This window comes from Phascolarctos cinereus, unplaced genomic scaffold (genome assembly GCF_003287225.1).
Source record: "Phascolarctos cinereus isolate Bilbo 61053 unplaced genomic scaffold, phaCin_HiC Scaffold_5;HRSCAF=322, whole genome shotgun sequence".
Classification (NCBI taxonomy): Eukaryota; Metazoa; Chordata; class Mammalia; order Diprotodontia; family Phascolarctidae; genus Phascolarctos; species Phascolarctos cinereus.
This window is the reverse complement of record NW_027555958.1, coordinates 464879416-464885917: the sequence shown is the minus strand read 5'-3', so window position 1 is coordinate 464885917 and position 6502 is coordinate 464879416.

The window sequence follows — 6502 nt, the reverse complement described above, 5'->3', positions numbered from 1 at the left end:
GGGGCATCTAGGTGGTGCAGGGGATAGAGCACCAGCCCTGGAGTCTGGGGGACCTGAGTTCAAATCTGACCCCAGACACCTAACACTTACTAACTGGGCAAGCTCGCAAAAAAAGGAAAGAATAGAAATTTGAGATGCACAGACTTAGAAAATCCACCCCAAATGTTCCCACGGCTGCTCTGTGCCCAGCCTACAGCAGAGCATTCCGAGCCCACGTCGGTCTGATTGGCCACAGCTGAACACACGGCAGCTTGCCTCTAGCAGAGTGGTGCTGTTTCGGTCCTCTTCGAGAGCAGAGGACAGCAGCCAATAGCAGTCTGCATCTTGTCGCCCCATTGGACGGTGGCTGCCTCGAGGTCAAGGACTTTTATTTTGACCTTTCTTTGTGTCAGTTCTTAGCGCATAGTAGTCACTTTATAAATGCATATTGACTGGTTGACTGTTGAATCAAAGACCTTATGGAAAGGCAATCCTCTCCGGAGTCGAAGGACTTTGCTTACTACCTATGTGACCTTGGGCCCGCCATCCGTCAGACGAGGGGCTGGACGGGATGGCCTCTGAGGTTTCCTTCAGCTTTGGAGCTGGGATCCTGTGACTTATAGATCCCCAGCACGCTCTTTGGTGCATGTCTTCTAGGACTCCTTCTGGAGTGTGGGCCAGTCCCTTGGACAGCCTGAGAGCGCTTCCCCCCTCCACCCCGGCACGCTGCTCCAGAGAAGAGACCCCGAGGAGAGATGATGTCAGGCACCACATAGAATTAGAACCATTGGGATGCACTAAATCTTGAGTGTGGAAACTGCAGCTGAGGGCGCCATGAGGCTCGTCTTTGCTGCCTTTGCTCCCAAGCCTCCTTTTCTGGCCTACCCAACACAGCTGTGTTGTGGAATCCGCAAGCCAATTTCCCTAACCTTTGACAGGCTGGGAAATGTACATTTCAAACAAACATCTCTCCATTTTCAAAGAGTATGTGGATGGAATAGCTTTGGCCCGTACTTAAGGATGAAACTCTAGTTGACACTGACTCAGAATGTAGGCTGAGATAAAATCTCTCTCTGTCCTTGGTGATCTCATCTGCTCCTATGGGCTCAATTATCACCTCGGTGCAGATGACTCCCGAGTCTCTCTCTAGTCCCAGTCTCTCCCCTGACCTCTAGCTGAATGCTGGGTGTCTCCACCTGAACGTCCCACAAGCACCTTTGACTGCAGACCTAGACTCATTGGCTCCCCTTCCAGCCCTGCTCCTGCTTGTCACTTTTCCTGTTTCTATGGATGACACTACTATCCTCCCAGTAATCCAGGATGGAGATTGAAAGGACCTCATACAACCAAAGCTCTAGACTGGAAAAGGACATCAAAGGCTATATGGTCTACCCTCCTTTCACAGACAGTAAAAGTGAGGCTTAAGGAAATTAAGGGGTTTGCCCAAGGTCAAAGGACTAGGGATCAGTCACTGTGGAAGGGACCATAGAATGGTGCCATCTCACTCAACCCTCTTGTTTGACAAATGAGGAAACTGAGGCCCACTTGTCCAGGCATCCCTTGGATTCTACCTTCCTCAGCCCCGAATCCAATGAGTTACCAAGCCTCGGTGATTCTCTCTTTACAGGGAGTCTCTGTTTCAGCCACACAACATTGCCCAATCTTATAATCCAGTAGAATACACCTTCCCCGGAGGCCAGCAGCTATTTCATTCTTGTCTTTATATGACTGGGAAGAAAAGAAGGAAACATGCATTTGTTAAATGGCTACTATGTGCCAGCCACTGGGCTAGGCACCTTCTTTATAAATATTATCTCGTTTATACACATTTGCTTACATGTCATCTCCCTGTTAGGCTATGACCTAGCTCCCTGAGAGCAAGGATTCGCTTTTGCCTTTCTTGCATTCCCAATGTTTAGCACATAGTAGGTGCTTAATAGTGACTTGTTGACGTTACCTACAATTGAGTCCCTTGTATCTCTAGATTTGCGGTTCTGTGACCTGAGTTTGAAGCCTGCTTCTGTTGCTTACTAACTGATAGAATAGGGACTGGACATGATTTCCCTCATAAACGGAATGATGAGGAAGGTGCCTTTACCAGTGCAGCTTACAGCCGTCTCGACAACCTGTAGAGAAATGCCTAGAGCCCTGAGAAGTTAAATGACTTGTCCAGGGCCACACAACCCATATCAGAGGTGAGACTTGAACACAGGTCTTTCAAGATTCAAGATCAGTTTTTTCAAGAAATGACCCTGGGACAAGTCACTTCTATTTTCTGGGTCTCAGTTTCCTGATGGGGTTAGATTGAATGACCTCTAGGTCTCTTCTAGCCCCAAGGCTACGTCCTGAGCATCACAGCCCAGCCTCAAACCAAGGCTCTGTGTGTATGTTTATAAACACAAACCTTTTTTTTTTCCTCTTTACGACAGCTTGTTTAATAATCACATGTTTTCTCCCCTCCCTCCTGCCCCCCCCCATGTGTCAGGTCCTCTTCCTTAAATGCAAAGCTAAGTGTCTTGATGTGATAAAAAGCAATGAGGTCACTGCATTCTCTCCCCATTCAAAGATGTTGGGAAGGCCACATCTTGGACCTTGGCCCTCCGCTCTGTCAGGGGAAGGCGGCCAGAGCACAGTCAGCCAGCGTTGTCTGAATTCCATCATTCAGGTCTCCAGACGAGTGAGCACAAGAGTGTGTGTGGGGGGGTGAAAATGAGTGGGGTCACTGCCTGAAATGTGAGAGCTGGGAACAGTCTCTGAAGTGGATGGGAATGAGGGGAAGTGCATCAGTTCGGAGGTGGGGGCTGAGCTTGCATCATGCAAAAACAATTGAAGGCATTTCACTTGAGGGCTGAGATTTGGGGGAAATAGATATGCCCAGTGGGGGCTCCTCCAAGACGATGCTGACATATCTTTTCTCTGAAGCTGGCGCAGGAGAACACTCCTCCTCAGGCACAGGTGTGGCTGTATTGCTCGTATGCTCTGAAACCTTATGCCCATTGCTAACCGAATCATGGTCAAAATTGTACAGAAGTGGAAAGCTAACACCTTCATTTTTCAGGTGAGGCTCCATTTCCTCATCTGTAAAATGGGCTGGAGAAGGAAATGGCAAACTACTCCAGTATCGTGGCCAAGAAAACCCCAAATGGGATCACAGAGAGTTGGGCACAACTGAACAACAAAAGCTGAGGTGAGAAAGGTGAAGTGATTTGTGCAGGGTCATACAGTGTCTGATGCAGGGTCTGACCACATCTTCCTGACTCCAAGGCCAGTGCCCTAGCCACTACCCCACACTGCGTCACTCCAACCTCCTTAGTCTGGCATTCAAGGGTCCTACCGTCTGCCTCCCACCTACCTGTTCGGTCATCCTTCCTTACAGAAGGTACTCCTGATCAGGGAACAATAGACAATACGTAAGGAAAACCTTGGATAATGAAGAGGGCATCCATGGCACAAGCAGAAAGGGTGAAGATGATTTGGCACCTCATCCAGTCAGAGTCCCTGGGCTAACCAGGAAGGAGCTCAAAGCTGAGGAAACCCGTGAGAGGAGGATTGGTCTCAAGAAACGTCTTGACCTGGGTGAGGGTGCGAGGGTATTCTTAGACAAGGATATAGCCTTCTCTCTTTGGCAAGGGTTCCATTCGACCAACTGATCAGCGTTTAGACTCTGAAGACAAAGGTACAAAGAATGAAGAAATCCCTACCCTCAGGGAGCTTACATTTTAATGGAAGAGTGTATACATTTATAGATAGATAGATAGATAGATAGATAGATAGATAGATAGATAGACAGACAGATATAGATACACATACGTATATATGTTTACATGTATATAGAATAAATATATACAGTATAAGTATAAAGTAGTTAAATAAAATTTAGAAAGGGAAGGCACTATCAGGCTTTGGGGGAGGGGAGGGATGAATCAAGCCATCAACTAGCATTTATCAAGCCCTCGCTATTCATTAATTGCCATCCAGGGCATTATGGACCAGGCATCATGCTAGGGGCTAGAGATGCAAGGACAAAAGAAATTTCAGTCCCTGACCTCCCACCCAGCACAGAGTCTACCTAGAGGAAACAACACATAAGCACAGAGGGACTAGGCTCTCTAATACTGTCACTCACAAGTCCCCATCAGTGTGCTTCCCATAGATAATCAGGCAGAGAATTAACTTTTAGAAAGTGTATTTAATAAACAGGGATAGAAAAGTCAGTTGTTCCAAAAACAAAACTCCCCAACTGAGAGTACCCCCTCCCTTTACACATATACAAGATCCCTAGGACAAGTGACAGCAAAAATGGTAGTGAAGGGTTAGAGAGAACCCGTTCTCTCTGGTTATTAGAAGTCCTTCTTGCCCTTGGTGGTGTCCTCACTCTCTGCTGAACTCCAAGAAGGTTCTAGAGTCCATAGCCAGCTGTCTCATCACCCTAGAGCGTGTGAATCATTCCCTTCAACCCATCACAAGCTACTTCCTGCATGAGTTGCATGCTTTAATCCAATGGCCTAATACCCTGATGAGCTTTTCTAATTGATTTGTGATTTAGTTGCCCTATTTACTTGCCATTGATTGATTGATTCATTTGGTGGAGATGTCTGGGTCCTAGCAATTAAATGAGGTTGGGCCCTTACCTTTACATGTCAAATAAGAAGCTTGGACCACCATGATCTCTAAAGTCCTTCCCAGTTTTAAATCCATGATTCTTCCCAGTGGAAGACCACACAGAATCATAGATCTTGACCTAGGAAGGACCTAAGAGGTCAAGCAGTCCAACTGCCCCATTTGACAGTTGAGAAAAGGAAGAGAAAAGGAAGCTAAGGCAGGGAGTAAGTGTTGGAACCCAAGTCCTCTTAACTCCAGAGACAGTATTCTTGCCACTGGACCACGTCGAAGTTATCTTTATGGCATCCTCGGCCATTCAGGTTTTCTTTCTACAGCCTGAGCTGTCCTTGGCTTCTTTCCTCACTCTGTTTCTCTATGGCGCTGGACGGGGAGGCCCGCTGGACTCTGGGCCTTGGCAGAGAAGAGGCTGATCCATAGCCATCCTGTGTCCATAAGGATGCTCAAGTCCAGCCTGCCTGGTGACATCATCCTCACAATTTTTGTCATTGACAAGGTTCAATTCAGAAGTGCATCAAAACTGGCTCCATGCGCCAGCCCTTCTCAGCCATACGTGGAGCAGGAATTTGAATGAGTCTCAGAAAACAGATGTTCAATTAGTAGAGTGGGTTTTTTATGAATGTTTCCACCCTGTTGTTAATGCTGGAAAATGCCGGGCGGGATTTTGGCTTTTCTATCATCAAACTCTACTGAGTCCCTTCCTAGGCTGTGGCTGAAGTCTCAGGCTCCCCGGATAGGTCTTTCTGAAATCCCTGAAAAATTAAATAACTACGTTTTGAGGCCAACCATAGTCTCTAGGCATGCTGGAAGGGAGAACTAGGGCTGTGAAGCAGGGGAAGGGGTCCTCCGTTTGGAGTCTGAGGATTTGCATGGCTACTCACCACTATATGGTCATGATCACTCACCTCTGAGCCGCAGCTTCTTCAACCAGAAAATGAAGAGTGCTAGATAAATGCATCGCTCCTCGCACAACTCCTCATCGGCTGAGCCCACACCTGGAAAGCTTTCCTTGCTCGCCTCCCCATTACAATCCTTAGCTCACTCTGCTTTGCATCTGCTGCCCTGCCTAGCTTCAACTCCCTGACAATAAGATGCTTATGAACTCAGCTCTGAGCTCATCACCATGTTGCTGACTCCAGCCTAGGCTGACACCCCCTCTCTCCCATTGGAGAGCTGGAGGATAGAGGACCCAACTCCTCCCAACGCCTTTGTACAGGGCAGAACCTGGACTCAGCCCCCTCTCCTTTCAAGTCCTCAGAACAAAACACATCCTGGTGCTCCCCCTCACTTTCCTCTCTCCTTTTGTGTGTTGTCTCTCCCCCTTAAAGTATAAGCTTCTTGAGGGCAGGGGCTGTCTCTTTATTAATTGTATCCTCAGTGCTTAGCACACAGCCTAGTGCACAGTAGGTGCTTAATAAATATTCATTGGATTGGATTCCTTTGGCTCAAATATCCCACCCTAGAGGAGGCCTCTCTCAATCTTTCCTGGTACTCTTCATGTCACCTCAAAGGTTACTTTCCACCTACTCTGTATGCATCTTGTATGTACCTATACGTAGCCAAACGTTGCCTGCCCTCCCCCGACACCCAAGATATGCCTTTTGAGGACAGGAACGGTTTTTGCTTTCTCTGTGTATCTCCAGAGCTTAACACAGTGCTTGATAAATGCTCGTTAACAATTGGTTGTTGATTTGGACAGTAATTGTTTTGAGGAACATTTTTCCTAACACTGAGCTGAAATGCCCCTCTGCCAATTCCATATCCAGCTCACCACCACCCCAACCCTCTACCCTTGACTTCAGCAGTCAGAAGACTTGAGGAACCTGAGTGGAAAGGAGCCCGGGACGCGGAGGGCGGAGGGCGTGCAGCCTGCGAATGGGCCAGGGATCCTTCTAGACACACC